This window comes from Megalobrama amblycephala, linkage group LG6 (assembly GCF_018812025.1).
Source record: "Megalobrama amblycephala isolate DHTTF-2021 linkage group LG6, ASM1881202v1, whole genome shotgun sequence".
Lineage (NCBI taxonomy): Eukaryota > Metazoa > Chordata > Actinopteri > Cypriniformes > Xenocyprididae > Megalobrama > Megalobrama amblycephala.
In genome coordinates, this window is record NC_063049.1 from 42,497,762 (window position 1) to 42,515,907 (window position 18,146).

The following is an 18,146-nucleotide window of genomic DNA, read 5'->3' on the forward strand; positions in this document are numbered from 1 at the left end:
CATGAAGTGCTTTTTGCCATTTTTGAACGGTCACCGTTGGCATATAATGAAACAAAGATTGCTAAAGTCAACAGATTTTACTAATAGACCATCCAATCACTGTGTAACAATAAAACAATGATGCTGCCATCTTTCTAAAGTCATTTTTACACCCCTCTAATTTGGCTCCAAATCTCAGTTGAAAATTGTCATTTTGACCCTTCTCAACAAAATAGTGGATTACTCAGTAATATGCATCTGTGACATTTAATATTTTGGCTTTCATCACTATTTATGTTTGTCTTTCTACAAAAAAAATATTAACAAAATCAAAAATTTGAGTCGGGGACCTCTGGTTGAGATGACCTGGAATGAACCAGATGTTTTTTTAACATTGATGATAATAAGAAATGTTTCTCGAGCAGCAGATCAGCATATTAGAATGTAATTCATGAGGGTTTTTAGCCTTCACATTGATTAATATTGCTCAAAGTGAGTTTCCCAGGCAGCAGAAATAGTTTTTTCCCTTCAGATGTTTTGTTCATCTGGTGGTAATTTCCATAAATGTCAGTGTTGAGAGAGACCATACGGAATGATGTGACTTTTGTGTAAAGCTCATCTCAGTCAATCCGTCTCTCCAATTTCATTATCTCTGTCTGTCTGTCTCTCTCTGAGTGTCTTAAGTCAGCTTGTTTTATATGATCTGTAATTTGAGAGTGTCAGTGCCTGCAGCTAAATGAAAGTAAATTCAGCCCTGTGATGTTAAAGAATAAGGTTCTATTTAGGACAGAAACATAATTGATGCAAACACAAATCATTGGCCAGCGACATCTAGTGTGTGCATAATTATTAGGCGTTTTGTGATTCATACTCAAATATTTAATGGATGTAAATAGCCCTTCTTTTCAGTAACATTCATGATCCTCTCATTCATAAACTGTCAGTTTTTCTTTTTTGTTAAGATGTATATGGTTTCCTCTCATTGTAAATGATATATCTGAGAACTATGGAAGCTTATGGAACATAAAGAATTGCGAGATATAAAGTCAGAATTGCGAGATATAAAGTCAGAATTGCACGATATAAAGTCAGAATTGCACGATATAAAGTCAGAATTGCGAGTTATAAAGTCAGAATTGGGAGATATAATGTCAGAATTGCGAGTTATAAAGTCAGAATTGCACGATATAAAGTCAGAATTGCACGATATAAAGTTAGAATTGCACGATATAAAGTCAGAATTGCGAGATATAAAGTCAGAATTGCGAGATATAAAGTCAGAATTGCACGATATAAAGTCAGAATTGCGAGATATAATGTCAGAATTGCGAGTTATAAAGTCAGAATTGCGAGATATAATGTCAGAATTGCGAGTTATAAAGTCAGAATTGCGAGTTATAAAGTCAGAATTGCACGATATAAAGTCAGAATTGCACGATATAAAGTCAGAATTGCACGTTGTAAAGTCAGAATTGCGAGATGTAAAGGCAGAATTGCGAGATGTAAAGGCAGAATTGCGAGATGTAAAGGCAGAATTGCGAGATGTAAAGGCAGAATTGCGAGATGTAAAGGCAGAATTGCGAGTTGTAAAGTCAGAATTGCACGATATAAAGTCAGAATTGCACGATATAAAGTCAGAATTGCACGATATAAAGTCAGAATTGCACGATATAAAGTCAGAATTGCACGTTGTAAAGTCAGAATTGCACGTTGTAAAGTCAGAATTGCGAGATGTAAAGTCAGAATTGCATGATATAAAGTCAGAATTGCGAGATGTAAAGGCAGAATTGCGAGATGTAAAGTCAGAATTGCGTGATGTAAAGGCAGAATTGCACGATATAAAGTCAGAATTGCACGATATAAAGTCAGAATTGCGAGATGTAAAGGCAGAATAAAGTCAGAATTGCGAGATGTAAAGGCAGAATTGCGAGATAAAGGCAGAATTGCGAGATGTAAAGGCGATTGCGATAAAGTCAGAATTGCACGATATAAAGTCAGAATTGCGAGATATAAAGTCAGAATTGCGAGTTATAAAGTTAGAATTGCACGATATAAAGTCAGAATTGCACGATATAAAGTTAGAATTGCACGATATAAAGTCAGAATTGGGAGATATAATGTCAGAATTGCGAGTTATAAAGTCAGAATTGGGAGATATAATGTCAGAATTGCGAGTTATAAAGTCAGAATTGCGAGATATAAAGTCAGAATTGCACGACATAAAGTCAGAATTGCGAGATGTACAATGTCAGAATTGCGAGTTATAAAGTCAGAATTGCGAGATATAATGTCAGAATTGCGAGTTATAAAGTCAGAATTGCACGATATAAAGTCAGAATTGCACGATATAAAGTCAGAATTGCACGTTGTAAAGTCAGAATTGCGAGATGTAAAGGCAGAATTGCGAGATGTAAAGGCAGAATTGCGAGATGTAAAGGCAGAATTGCGAGATGTAAAGGCAGAATTGCGAGTTAAAGTTGCGAAAGTCAGAATTGCGAGATGTAAAGGCAGATTGCGATAAAGTCAGAATTGCACGATACAAAGTCAGAATTGCACGATATAAAGTCAGAATTGCGACGTTGTAAAGTCAGAATTGTGAGATGTAAAGTCAGAATTGCGAGATGTAAAGGCAGAATTGCGAGATGTAAAGGCAGAATTGCGAGATGTAAAGGCAGAATTGCGAGTTAAAGGCAGAATTGCGAGAAGGCAGAATTGCAGAATTGCACGATATAAAGTCAGAATTGCACGATATAAAGTCAGAATTGCACGATATAAAGTCAGAATTGCACGTTGTAAAGTCAGAATTGCACGTTGTAAAGTCAGAATTGCACGTTGTAAAGTCAGAATTGCGAGATGTAAAGGCAGAATTGCGAGATGTAAAGGCAGAATCAGAATTGCGATGATATAAAGTCAGAATTGCACGATATAAAGTCAGAATTGCGAGATGTAAAGGCAGAATTGCGAGATGTAAAGTCAGAATTGCGTGATGTAAAGGCAGAATTGCGAGATGTAAAGTCAGAATTGCGAGTTGTAAAGTCAGAATTGCGAGATGTAAAGGCAGAATTGCGAGATGTAAAGGCAGAATTGCGAGATTAAAGCGAGATGTAAAGGCAGGATTGCGAGATGTAAAGGCAGAATTGCGAGATGTAAAGGCAGAATTGCGAGATGTAAAGGCAGAATTGCGAGATGTAAAGGCAGAATTGCGAGATGTAAAGGCAGAATTAAGAGATAAAGGCAGAATTGCGAGAATTGCGAGATGTAAAGGCAGAATTGCGAGATGTAAAGGCAGAATTAAGTAATAAAGTCAGAATTGCGAGATGTAAAGGCAGAATTGCGAGATGTAAAGTCAGAATTGCATGATATAAAGTCAGAATTGCACGATATAAAGTCAGAATTGCGAGATGTAAAGGCAGAATTGCGAGATGTAAAGTCAGAATTGCGTGATGTAAAGGCAGAATTGCGAGATGTAAAGTCAGAATTGCGAGTTGTAAAGTCACAATTGCGTGATGTAAAGGCAGAATTGCGAGATGTAAAGGCAGGATTGCGAGATGTAAAGGCAGAATTGCGAGATGTAAAGGCAGGATTGCGAGATGTAAAGGCAGAATTGCGAGATGTAAAGGCAGAATTGCGAGATGTAAAGGCAGAATTGCGAGATTAAAGCGAGATGTAAAGGCAGGATTGCGAGATGTAAAGGCAGAATTGCGAGATGTAAAGGCAGAATTGCGAGTTATAACTCGCAATTCCAAGAAAAAAAAAAATAAAAAATTTAATATAAACTTTATATCACACAATTCTGACATTACAACTCACAATTGTGAGATAAAAAGTCGCAATGACCTTTTTAATTTATTTATTTAGTGGCAGAAACAAGCGTCCATAGAGAACAGCCCACACGTTTTCAGGTGGGTTTAAGTTAGACGAGGAAGGGGTTTTCTGGTTGGCTAAACATGCTTGTAAATGTGCGATTTATTGTCCGGCATAAAGATCATGATCTTCCTGTATATTTCTGAGAGCTGCACACCTTGAACTTCTGTAGACTCCCGGTTGCTGTTCTGGATGATTGTGACACTGGAAGCTCAAGGGTCTTTGGTGTCTTTTTGGTTAATTCATCGCAGGTCTTTTGCAGTTAATTTGCACCTTTTTGACTCTTATTAACAGGATTTGTATCATCTTATGGCCACGTTTTTTTTTTAACTTCTCGAGTGGGATTTTTGGGTTAAACTATTCCTTTTAAGGAATTCACTGCAGAGGGCTTATTTCAGTAACTTGTGATTTACTCTTTGAAGGTTTGAGATGTAAACGAAGTGCGTGTGTTTGAGTGAGAAAGATTAATTGCAGATATTAAAATAGACGTGGCTTCATTTCCTTTAATACTTCCAAGAAACACACCCATATGGTAATATTTAGTAATAAGATGATAACTGATCCGAGGATAAAGAAGTAATACAAACAGCGGTTTCTATTAATTCAGTCTAATTTGTAATGAATGAGAGATATAAATGCATTGCAAAAAATATCATATTTGCTAGTAAAAATATCTAAATATCATAAATAAAAAGAAAACAAGATCAAATTAGATAAGGCTGATGCTCAAACAAGCAGATCAATGTTTTCATAGCATCACAGTATTTACACTTTAACCTTCCAATGAATTCCTTGTATGTTTTTCAACATTGAAACAATTACATGCTTCACCTTTTAAATGAGGAGTCATTATTTTTAGTAGGTATAGTAATTGTTCATTTTTTGTTTGTTCCAGGTTCTGGAGTGATGATGTCACAGTGATGTCACTGAGTTGAAGTAGAGGCCGTCATTAACAGTAAGTGAAACCTCACACGATGAACAGGTTTACGGCCTGTTCACACCAAGAATATCTGAACATGCAATATTTCAAAAGAATAAACAGACCCTCTGCTTTAAACAACAAAACAGTTTATTCTAGCTTCATGCATTCTTTTTATCAACACTTGAATGTGGGTAAATTTCATAAAAAAGCAACAAAAAGCTGAGAAAATCGTGTTTGTGTCAAAGACTACGCCCGGATCAGATTCAGAATGATGATTAAAACATAGATGGAGTAGATTGAGTCCATCGACACCTCCAAAGCTTCACAGTCCTGTAGCTCGTCCCGAGTCGACATTTCATTTGGTAATGTCAGGCACTTTCGATTTTATATGCTGTTTAATGTTGATAATCGCATTATTTTACATATCCATTCTGCTTACATATGCTATCACTTGTTTCTGCTTCTTTTTCGCCCGTGTTTTGATCTGGATATTCTGTACTCTTTCAGAAGAAAATGCGTAAAGCCAGAAAATTCTGTCAATGATGGGGAAAGAGTTAATTTAATAATAGGATTAGAGATGCACCGATCAACCAGCCAGGGATCGCAATCGCTCAATTTTCCGCATGATCGGACCTCTGTCTCACATTGTACTGATTCCGAGCTGATCCGTTTTGTTACCAGTGGCACAGGCAATAACGTCAGTTGTGTGTTCTTGCTCTCTCGTCTCTTCTCTCCAACGGTGAAGTGATACACACCTGCCTCTTCTCTCTCACTCGTCTCATTCGCTACGTTTAAATAGGGCTCATATTGCGCATAATTCCCGCAGGTTTCGCGCTCACACCAAAAGTGTGAGCCGTGAGTTGCAAGTATCATAATGAGTGGCTAACTGCGCTTAAACGGTCAAATACACACAAAATGATGCCAAAATGCCCATCTTGACAAGTATTCAGGTAAACACAGTCAGTTTTGGAACATTAAATAGTTAACAACAGTTTGGAACGTAAATAGTTTGGAACGTCTTAGCAGTATATTGGATCCATCACATTTGCTCTTAAAGTGACAGTATTCTAATATTCCTGTTCATAAAAGAACAAAAGACAAAGAAAATCACTAGCTTTATACAACTCTAATGCTTACAATTAGTATATAAATCTGTATATAATTATTACAATGAAAACTCTCCAGTGTTATTTTACATTTGATTACTTTAAAGGTGCCATCGAACGTTTTTTTAGAAGATGTAACATAAGTCTAAGATGTCCCTTAATGTGTCTGTGAAGTTTCAGCTCAAAATACCCCATAGATTTTTTTTTTTATAAATTTTTTTAACTGCCTATTTTGGGGCATAATTAGAAATGCGCCGATTCAGGCTGCGGCCCCTTTAAATCTCGCGCTCTCCACCCCCCTCCCGAGCTCTCGACTCTATCATTGCATAAACAAAGTTCACACAGCTAATATAACCCTCAAAATGGATCTTTACAAAGTGTTTGTCATGCATACTGCATGCATGCATCGGATCATGTGAGTATTGTATTTATTTGGATGTTTACATTTGATTCTGAATGAGTTTGATAGTGCTCCGTGGCTAAAGCTAACATTACACACTGTTGGAGAGATTTATAAAGAATGAAGTTGTGTTTTTGAATTATACAGACTGCAAGTGTTTAAAAATGAAAATAACGACAGTCTTGTCTCCGTGAATACAGTAAGAAACGATGGTAACTTTAACCACATTTAACAGTACATTAGCAACATGCTAACGAAACATTTAGAAAGACAATTTACAAATATCACTAAAAATATCATGTAATCATGGATCATGTCAGTTATTATTGCTCCATCTGCCATTTTTCGCTGTTGTTCTTGCTTGCTTACCTAGTCTGATGATTCAGCTGTGCACAGATCCAGATGTTAATACTGGCTGCCCTTGTGTAATGCCTTGAACATGAGCTGGCATATGCAAATATTGGGGTCATACATATTAATGATCCTGACTGTTACGTAACAGTCGGTGTTATGTTGAGATTCGCCTGTTCTTCGGAGGTCTTTTAAACAAATGAGATTTATATAAGAAGGAGGAAACAATGGAGTTTGAAACTCAATGTATGTAATTTCCTTGTACTGAACTCTTGTTATTCAACTATGCCAAGGTAAATTCAATTTTTAATTCTAGGGCACCTTTAACTTCTGTAGTATTTCTGATTATACTGATTATATTGTATACCCACCTGAAAAACTTAAAGCCATGTTTATTTCATATTTGTCTTTATTCTGTTGTATTTTATTTGTGCTGTTGTTTGAAATTTGTTTATTTGTTCTTATTTTATTACTGTCTTTTTACTTGGTTTTTTTTATGGAAAAATAAAATTTTGCATTGAAGAAAAGTAGATTTTTGTATATGCTGTCAATTATCGATTTCGATTATTATTTCGAAAATTGCAATCGGTGCATCTCTAAATAGGACCCTATGAAATGTTTTATTTGTTTATTTTTTTGTCAAACAAAGTGCTGCATATTTAAATAGCAGTCTTTTTGCACTTTAATATTCACAGGCGACTAGTCCATATCGCCATTTGATTAAATGTGCTTTTGATTTAGGATGCTTTCACACTAGCGCTTTTGGTGCACCTGGGTTAGACTGACGTCAGAGTTCAGCTTGTTTTGGATGATTTGAATGCTGTTTTCCGAACTCTGGTGCACAATGCGAATTGTACCCAAGTCTGCATAAAAAGGGTGGTTTGGGGTACGGTTCATGTGAACTCAGTTACAGTTCACTGCTGATATGAACACAGTCGTAGTACATTGCAGAAGTGAACCGCTATTGATGACATATGATTCGATTAAAAACTGTTTTTTCACTCACTTTCCTGACAAGCGTAACTGATGCACTGCAAGCAGAGAGAATTTACATCTCATTTTGGCTTTTTAGATTTGTTTTTCAATCTTGTTTAGTGGTCACTCTGGAGAGATTGTGTTTGGGTGTTTCTCAGTAAATCGCATGGATCTAAACAGTGGCAATTGTGTCAATATGAGAAGGCAGTGTGGATTTAAAGAGAGCAAGTACATCTTGAAGAGGAAATAAAGTGTGGTTGCGAACCCATTTTGAACTCAAATTCAATCAGCTGGTCATTATGGCAAAATAAACCCTGTTGTGAAGCTGAAGAAATGTCATGTTCATGACTTGTGTTGTGTGCGTATGGATTTCTCGTGCGTCTGTCCTTCAGCGCCGTCTTTGCGAGTGACAGATTGCTCTGATGTGATCAGAGGAGACGGCTCATTAGGTCAGGAATGTGTTGAGCTGTAATGACACTCATCACATCGCCAGCGCACACAGAGAGACGAGAACGCATCTCTAAGGTCAAAGCCAGCGGGTGGCCGCAACTCGCATGGCTTCAGCTTAGTAGGTCACTGCCTCTCATTGGCTGTGTCAGACACCGAAGGCAGTGCTGCCCACTTAGTCAGAGACTTAACAGAAAGCACTTCCTGCTGGGATTTGTAAAATAATGTCAGCTAAACCCCTATATTTATTTGAAGTAACCTTGAGATTTGAAGTTAATCTATCAATTAACACATTCACAGTCACATGACATGCAGGTAAACAAATACTAATTCTGTGTGCATCCTAAAATGCATACTCTATAGGTACCACATTCGGTTTGAAACTTGCTTCACGACTGTAGCTCAGCCCCTATAATAAGTTATAATATAATTACCTATAATAATTACTCTATAGTAAGAATGTGTGTAGTGTATGAATTAAATTTGAATGTACTACATCTGTCATGTTGTCACTGCCGTTCATAAATTCTCTCCTGTGGCCTCATGGGATAGTGAAGTATCCAGTGAATGCGCATTTCAGAATCTCTCCGGAAGTAGTAGGTCATCCTGGTACTTTTCGCCTACTTTAATGCTGTGAATTCGGACGTACTACTTGACTCACATACTGTTTTCCCCCTATTATATAGTCTAAAAGTAGGCATATTCAGTTTTTATTTTAATTTTACATTTTTATAATTTAATTATTACAAGTCCCCTCTCACAAATCTCTGGAAAACCCTGATATAGTGGACCAAACAAACATAATTGCTGGTTCCCAATTCACCTACCTATACTATGCACTAAAAGTACTGTTTTTGTATAGAAAAAGTACATATTTTTCAGTGTGTAGCAGATTAGTATGCAAGCTTTGAGACATACTACTTTGTCATAATTGCATATTTAACGTGCAACCAGTCACCAACTGCCATGTCAATCATCTTGTCAGTTAAAATCCTCCACATTCAATTCAGTTTAATTTAATTTTCTACCGCTTCGGAGAGAAATGTACTGTAGCTGCACGTTGATTTGCCATTCTTGGGTCTTTCATGGAGAACTCTCTTCATGTGTTTGCAGTTTGCATAATGATGTATTTAAAAGTTAATGACCAAATGTGTCTTTAAAAAAGTTAGAAATGTTCTTGAAGATGTTGATAATGTTGAATAAATATATTTTCATTAGGTTAGATACCGATTATTAATCACTCAAACCTCTTTAATCTAAACCTTAACCGTTGGACTCACGCATCCACCATATTTGTAGTTTTTTAACACATTTTATTTGTTTGTATTTCTAATCAAATCCTCGTCCAACGCTCAATGGGTTGTGGGAAATATTAGCCGTGTGCACAGATCTGCACTTTGGATTCTATCCGGAAAAGTAGATCATCCTGGTGTCTTTTCAACATTTCAACATACTCCGATTTGGGAGAAACTAACTTTGAATACTAATTAGGATGGATAAATAGTATTCGAATTGGTTGACGAAGCTGCGAATTAGGACTTATTTCATTCTTTCTTTCATACTAGAGTTGAACAAATGAGGGTTTCTAACCTCTTCACACAATCTCTCGTCTATATAGGCCTGCATCGTCGCTACAGATTGCATGCGTTCCTGTCTGTTTATGCAGGTTTTCTTTGACTACCTTGTGAATTGACGCCCCCAGGGCACTGTTGCCACCTTGTGGATAAACTTATTACTGCAAAAAAAATTAAGAGCCCTATTTTAACGATCTATGCGCATGGTTTAAAGCGCACGGCGCAGGTGCACTTTGGGCATGTCCGAATCCACTTTTACTAGAATGGTTGGTGCATGGTCTAAAAGGGTTGTATCTATATTGTTTTGGGCGTAACATGCAATAAACCAATCAGAGTCTCATCTCCCATTCCCTTTAAAAGCCAGTTGCGCTCACGGCATGGCGGATTCGCTGTTTACATGACGTAATTTGCAAGCGGAAAAACTGAACGCCGATCGCGCACGAGCAGACGATCTACAGGACAAGCTGGATTCCACCAAAGCATTTTTATCTTCATGCACACAATAATAATCTTTTACATTGTAATCCTTTTATTTGTAATATTTGGCATGTTTGTGTGCTGCTGCGTGTCTCTGTGTGTGTAATGAGCAGAGTGTACTACAACGTGGCACAGGACGTGAAAATGATATCTGCGTCAGGCTGAAACTAGCAAAAATCACTTGCATCACGGCTGGCGCCGCATTGCACCAGCGCATGAAATGCACATGTGTGACCTGTGCGTATAAGTATGCGTGGTTACAAAAATCTGGCGGTGCGTGTACAGTATGCACGTACTCTTCTGATGATGACATTTGCGTCACGAACACTGTACACTGAACCTCGCGAACGCATAAAAAGTGAAGTTATGTTTCGGGCTTAATAGTTTTAGTTTTAGATAACAATAGCAACCCTCTAAATTAAACGCAAAATCAGAGGGACTGCTTGGTTTTCAGCATGATCTTTGTGAACAGACAAGTGTTTTGTGATGTTCTTCTCTGAGATGACTCTGTGGCCTGAGGTCACATCATAACGTTATGAGATCCATCTTTGGAAAAATCAATCCCGGCACTAATCAGTGTGTTTTGTGGTGCTGAAATAAAGGCGGTGAAGTGGCAATTTATTAGAGCTGAGCGTGTGGTAGTTGTGGGGCTCAGCTGGGATAAACCAACGGCGGGTCAGGTGAGGTCGGGCTCCTTAAGTAACATGGCAAACACACGGACAGGGATGATCTGTCGTCCAAACCCGTCCATCTGAAGCCCTATGGAGCGAGTGGTTCGCACACAGGGTCGTGGCCTCCTCTGGTCCGTTCATCCTCTTTCGTTGTGCTCTTTTTTTTTTTTTTTTTTTTTTTTTTTTTCAATGAGGAAGAAGTTTTGAGATCGGAAAGATACAGTATGTTTCATAGTGCAGTGAACTCTTATCTGAAAAGATAATGGAAAATTTAAGAGTGTTCAGACAGACATTTTAATAGCGTCTGTGAGTAGCAAAAACAGTGTTACAATTGGAAAGTTTGATTCATTTACACAAATTTGTTTAAACTTCCAGTTTCAGCAAATCAGTTAAAACTCTTATTCAATGATTTATTGTCATCTCTCAATGTTAAGTATGTACATAACTTTTTTTTTTTTATTGAACAATATGTCATGTACAAACAACATGGCAACAAAAATATATCACTGTCATATTACAATATGACAACAGGATCAGGTGCAAAGTGCATTACAGAAAAGAAAAATAAATAAAAACAAAAAAGAAAAGAAAAGGGAGTTGGGGTTTAATTTTCAAGTAATTCAATTGTAGCTATTTTTATTTTTACAATTATTATTATTATTATTATTATTATTTATTTATTTATTTTTTTGCATTTTTACTTTTCATAATTTTTTGGGCATTTGTATATAAGAAACTCATTGTGAAATATACACACACACACACACACACACACACACACACACACACACACACACACACACACACACACACACACACACACACACACACACACACACAAACTTTTCACTTTCAGCTATTTAGATTTGTGTATATATTGCATATAATTGATGCATAAAATATGATTTTTTCATATTTTTGAACTGAATTGAATTGAATTGAATTGAATTGAAGGTGCCCCCCCCCCATTTTCTGATTAGAAGAACCCTAATTTCAATGAAATGTCTAATGTAAGAAGTAAATTATATTAAAAAAGTAGTTAAAATAATCAAGTAATGTTTTCCACTCAGTTTGGTACTTGAACAGATGAACAGATGAAACAATGATATTTAATCATTTTTGATTTATATTAATGATAGTTACTCTAATTGAGGAAAAAAGACTTCTCAGAGCAAAATAATAATTAATAATTTAAATAAATAATAATTTAAATATACTATCCTATATTGCTGTTCTCTTAGAAGAAAAGGTTCTATAGAATCTTAAAGGGTTTCCATCATGGAATTATTTTAATTTTTAATTTTAATTACATTTTAAGAATTAAACAACCCATAAACACTTGAAATTTTTTTTTTTAAATACCCTGTTAAACATGAAAATATTATGCAATCATTTAAAACATTTCTCTTTATATAGAACCTTTAAAATGGTGTCAAGAACCTTCTATATAGAACCCACTGAACCTTTGTTTTAGTGTGTTTCACAGTATAATAAACTCTTATCTGAAAAGATCATGGGAAATTTGATATGAGCTGCTGCAGGAACTGATTTAAGCAGCGCTGAGTAAAATTTCCTCTGTAAAATTGACTCAGGAATCTACTGGAAAATTCTGCCGCTTTAGGGATGTGTGTCTAAAATGGCTCCAGTATTATCCGCTCTCCTCTTCGGAGCTGCATAAACGGCACTTAGTTGGATGACAGTGTTGCCGGCGGCGGCCCGCAGTGCTGAGAAGGCGAATATCTCTGCCGTCAGCTCTTCCCGCTGCTCGTGGAGGTGACGCCAAGGTGAAGGCAGACTTGCAGAATGGTTGGAAATCATTGATATTCAGACTCGCATGCTGCAAATGGCTCAGTGGCAGATGGAGTCTTTGTCAGTGAAGAAAAATGGCAGCGAGGGAGTAACGATGCTGTTTCTCCCCCCGACGGCCCTCAGGATGGCGGGCGAGCGAGTAGCGATGACCTTCCTTGCTCAGGGGGATCCGGCACGACTACTTTGATCAATTAGCAGTCTCTCTTTGTTTAAAAAGGGAAGTGGATATGCATTTTTAGGAGAGGCAGTGAATTTTGTCAGTATACTGAGAGTAGATTTAATATAAGTAGAAACATTTAATGCACAAATATTTGGTTTTTAGGGCTCAGTGATATATTGAATATTCAAAATATATGATTCTCGATTTTTAAAAAAAAAAATTTATTTTGGTTTTTGAATATAAGAGCGTTCATTTTCATAGTGTCTCTCTGATTTAAACTTCAGTAGCAAAAACAGAATTGGATAGTTTGATTCATTTGCACAAATCTGTTCAAACTAAGTTTCAGCAAATTGATTCAAACTGATTCAGTGATTCATCACTTAATGCTCATTGCATTAGCTTTTTTGCATTCAAATGTTTTAGAAAAAATAGTTAAATATTATTGTATTATACAAAAATGATTCTTATACTGAAAATGATTCTTGAGCTCAGTAGTTGCATTTTTTTGATGTGGAATATTTTTTGTATTTTTTAATGTAAAAAGTAAAATAGATAAAAATCTAGTTAAAGGGTACATAACACACAGTTTCTGCCAATCTCATGTTAATCTTGAGTACCTATAGAACAGTATTGCATCCTTCATATCTCAGAAAAGTCTTTAGTTTTATCATATTTATGAAAGATTGATACGCTGTACCGAGTCTTTCCAAAAAAAGCCGAATTGAATGCATTGAACTTTGAGCGTCGTAACTTTGCAGATGTTGTTTATGCTCAAACAGCAACATTACACACTAACTAAAGTTAAAAAAGTGAAATCATAATAAATTTTTTTTAAAAAAAAGTGAAATATCATCAAAAAATAAGCTATATTGCCCATTAAAGCTCTTTTTCTCCCTTCTCTCATACAATGCATTAAATGCGACAGAATACATTATGGACAAGGTTACTCTCATTAAAGCAGTGTTAATATTTAACTCACAATTACCTGCACAAATAAGCCTAATATGTTTGCATGAAAGACAGTACGGTACAGTACAAGTCAAAATATGTTTGAAAAGAAAAAGAAAGAATTGTTTGCAGCTCTTGTTTACCCTGTCTTGTTTAACAATTAGCATAATTAATGGGACTAAACTATCCCGATCATTAAACAAGATTTTCAATGGATTACATTTAATGATTTAAAGACTCTTTTATGGAGTGAAGTAATTACCCAGCATTCACTGTTCAAACACAGAGCACGTTTTCTGCTGCTGGGTGAAAGGAAAGATTAGACATGTTGCGCATTTGAATTAATTGTTTTTGCAGTGAAATTCTAATTCTAAACAGATGAAAGAGGAAGTCGTTCAGGAGCAGTGGTGGTTACATGACTGTTTCAGGTTTGTAAATCATATTTTGCAAATATGAGTTCTAATTCCCCTGACATCCGTATTCCATGTTCAGAATGGAAAATCGATGAATAGAAACAGCCGTGCGGAGTGCTGAATAACATCTAGAATGTAATTCTCTGGTGTAATGTGCATGTATTGCAGGTTGATGGCTGATTTTCATTAGCGGCCTCATTGACATGCATGCTGTGTCTTCCTGCACCAGAATGCACATTGTGCGTGGTATCTTGGCATTGTTTGAATATTGAGTGCTTTTTTTGTTATAAAAAGAAAAGATGCTCTTAAATGTGCACAGATTGCAGTATATTTGTAAATGCATTTTTTTAACATTGCTTAATGCGGTTGCTGGATTCATAGATGTAAGCAGTAAGCTTGCTCCCATTTTCCCAGATGCATAAGTGTGAGGCCACAGGTGACAACAGAGCTGCTGTATATTTAGCACAAAATACCCATCCAATCAGATCGCATCCTTCTGAATAAATCACTTCAGACTAGAATTGGCCTGGGAATTTTCTGTTATAGGAAAATGTCTTGTTACTGCCAGCTCAGAATCTTTTTTTCCTGTTGATTTTACATCAAGATGAGCTGATGCTATTCGTAATTTGTTTTTAAAGCGCTGTATTTTTTAAGTGTGCTATGCATCTTAACGTTTGCAGTCATTTGCGTTAAAGTGGTGCTATAATGTGATGAATCCTTCACGGTGTAATAAGCACGCAGCGCTCTCTGCTCTTTAGAGATGAATGAGTGTTGGCCAAGGGCAGTGCCAGCGTGTTTGATGGTGTTGATGATTTATGATTACTTTAACAAGGCAATTTGTTCCTTAGCATTTAAACTGCAGTGGCGCATGCTTTACTGGAATACATCATGAGCTGTTGACAGAAGATGGGGTCCGTAAAATAGATACAAGCATTGCGATAGACGGATAAAAATGCATATACTGTAAAAAATGAGTGTAATTTTAATGTAAAACACTGTGAATGCAACAGTGAAAACCTGGGACATTTAATGTAATTTTACTGTAAAATACTGTTACATTTACAGTTTTTGGAAGTGAAAAAGAAGAAAATAGTCATCGTAAACATACATTGAAATTCCCATAATTCTTTGTGCAATTTGATGGTTGAACCGTTTCTTCTTAGTTTTTTTTAGATCTCGCAAGATTAAAATGTGACCAGATTTCTCATTGAGATGCTGTCTCGTGATATTGCCAAGACGGAGTGTGAGGGTGAAATTAGGATATGATATGCCACCACTACGTTTACAATGTCCACTGTCATTTTGCTTTTTATAGAAATAAAAATCATTTAACATGCAACAGAGTCATGCTGTTGCTGGAGCGGCTGAGAAGAGTGCGCTGTCATTATACAGTGCGAGAGCGGCCTCTAGAGGCGAAATAAAAACTATCACTAATGCTCGTAGAGTTTGTTTTGACACGTGACGTGAGGCTGCGCGCTGCACAGAGCGGGACACTTCAAAAACAGATTTAAAATGGACAACAAAACGGTATGTTAAACAGTGTACACTACAGTACATGTTTTCATATCATTATAAAGTAATTTGTTTGTTGACTAGATGCTGCATTTGCCGTCGAGGCTGAGAGGATGCTAACATTAGTAGTACCTCAAGCAGTTAAAACAATGTGACAAAAACACCAGCTGTTTAATGTCACGATTGTTACCATTCATTTGCATTAGTTTATATCCATTTGTTCGCTGTTATGCATTCGTTATCCAGTGAAGTTGCATATTCATTAAAACTGTATCCTCATCATGCAGCGACAGAAACATATTAAATCAGAAATGCGTTCGATTTCAGTTGTTTTTTTTATCGGCAATGTAACACATATTTTGATTGGATAATCATCAAGTTTTCTAAAATAGAGTCAAATAATGTGTGAAAGTATGCATATAATAGACCCATGCTATGCCTTTGTGTGTAAAGATGGTCATTTTTAAGCATGACTGTTTGGATTTACACTACCGTTCATAAGTTTGGGATCGGTAAGATTTTTAATATTTTTAAAAGAGGTTTTGTCTGCTCACCAAGATTGCATTTATTTAATTAAAAATACAGTAAAAACAGTAATATTGTGAAATATTATTACAATTTAAAATAACTGTTTTCTATTGGAATATAATATAAAATGTAATTTATTTCTGTGTTGGAAAAGCTGAATTTTCAGCATCGTTACTCCAGTCTTCAGTGTCACATGATCCTTCAGAAATAATTTTAATATGATGATTTGCTGCTCAAGAAACATTTATTATTATTATCAATTTTAAAAACAGTTGTGTACTTTTTTTTTTTTCAGGATTCCTTGATGAATAGAAAGTTAAACAGAACAGCATTTATCTGAAATACAAAGCTTCTGTAGCATTATACACTACCGTTCAAAAGTTTGGGGTCAGTAAGAATTTTTATTTTTATTTTTTTGAGAAGAATTTAAAGAAATTAATATCTTTTTTCAGCAAGGATGCATTAAATCGATCAAAAGTGACAGTAAAGACATTTAAAATGTAGCAAAAGATTATATTTCAAATAAATGCTGTTCTTTTGAACTTTCTATTCATCAAAGTACACAAATATTTTGTACATCTGTAAACAATAAATGTTTCTTGAGCAGCAAATCAGCATATTAGAATGATTTCTGAAGGATCATGTGACACTGAAGACTGGAGTAATGATGCTGAAAATTCAGCTTTGCCAACATGAGAATAAATTACATTTTCAAATATTTTCAAATAGAAAACAGTTATTTTAAATTGTAATAATATTTCACAATATTACTGATTTTACTGTATTTTTAATTAAATAAATGTAGCCTTGGTGAGCAGACGAAACTTTTTTTTCTTACCGATCCCAAACTTTTGAACGGTAGTGTATATCAAATTGTAACTCTTTACAATAATAGTCCATTTGTAACATAAAATAAGGTTAATAAAAGTATTGTTCATTGTTAATTTCTACATTTACATTTTAACATTTTAAAGTTGTCTCTCACATTAGTTATAATGCACTAGGAATTAACATGAACGATCAATGTACAATTAATATATTAGTATTTTTTTATATTTAAAAATTACAATAAACATTTAGCCATTTTTAATTCTTTAATTGTAAATTTTTTTAATTCAAAGAAACAAAATGTAAGAGTTAAAACTGAACACAATCTTGCTGCTCAAACCGTGTATAGAACAATTTTTCAAGTGAAAAATTGAATTTATCTCTGCATAGTTAAATAACAAGAGTTCAGTACATGGAAATGACATACAGTGAGTCTCAAACTCCATTGTTTCCTCCTTCTTATATAAATCTCATTTGTTTAAAAGACCTCCGAAGAACAGGCGAATCTCAACATAACACCGACTGTTACGTAACAGTCGGGATCATTAATATGTACGCCCCCAATATTTGCATATGCCAGCTCATGTTCAAGGCATTACACAAGGGCAGCCAGTATTAACATCTGGATCTGTGCACAGCTGAATCATCAGACTAGGTAAGCAAGCAAGAACAACAGCGAAAAATGGCAGATGGAGCGATAATAACTGACATGATCCATGATAACATGATATTTTTAGTGATATTTGTAAACTGTCTTTCTAAATGTTTCGTTAGCATGTTGCTAATGTACTGTTAAATGTGGTTAAAGTTACCATCGTTTCTTACTGTATTCACGGAGACAAGAGCCGTCGCTATTTTCATTTTTAAACACTTGCAGTCTGTATAATTCATAAACACAACTTCATTCTTTATAAATCTCTCCAACAGTGTAGCATTAGCCGTTAGCCACGGAGCACTATCAAACTCATTCAAAATCAAATGTAAACAATATAACAGTATACAATACTCTCATAATCCGACGCATGCATGACGAACACTTTGTAAAGATCCATTTTGAGGGTTATATTAGCTGTGTAAACTTTGTTAAGGCACTGTTCAAGGCAAGCGCGAGCTCTGTGGGCGGAGAGCGCGGGATTTAAAGGGGCCGCAGCATAAAATCGGTGCGTTTATAATTATGCCCCA

The 18,146-nt window shown here is 35.7% G+C and overlaps 1 protein-coding gene across 8 annotated transcripts in view; it reads left to right on the plus strand.

Moving 5' to 3' along the window:
- LOC125270772 (bromodomain adjacent to zinc finger domain protein 2B) overlaps positions 1–18,146 on the plus strand; it is a 114,206-nt gene that overhangs the window by 21,261 nt on the left and 74,799 nt on the right. For all 8 annotated transcript variants that reach the window (XM_048194696.1, XM_048194701.1, XM_048194699.1 and 5 more), the window contains exon 2: positions 4,739–4,798. The gene's annotated coding sequence lies outside the window, so the exon portion shown is untranslated. The remainder of the gene's footprint in view (positions 1–4,738; positions 4,799–18,146) is intronic.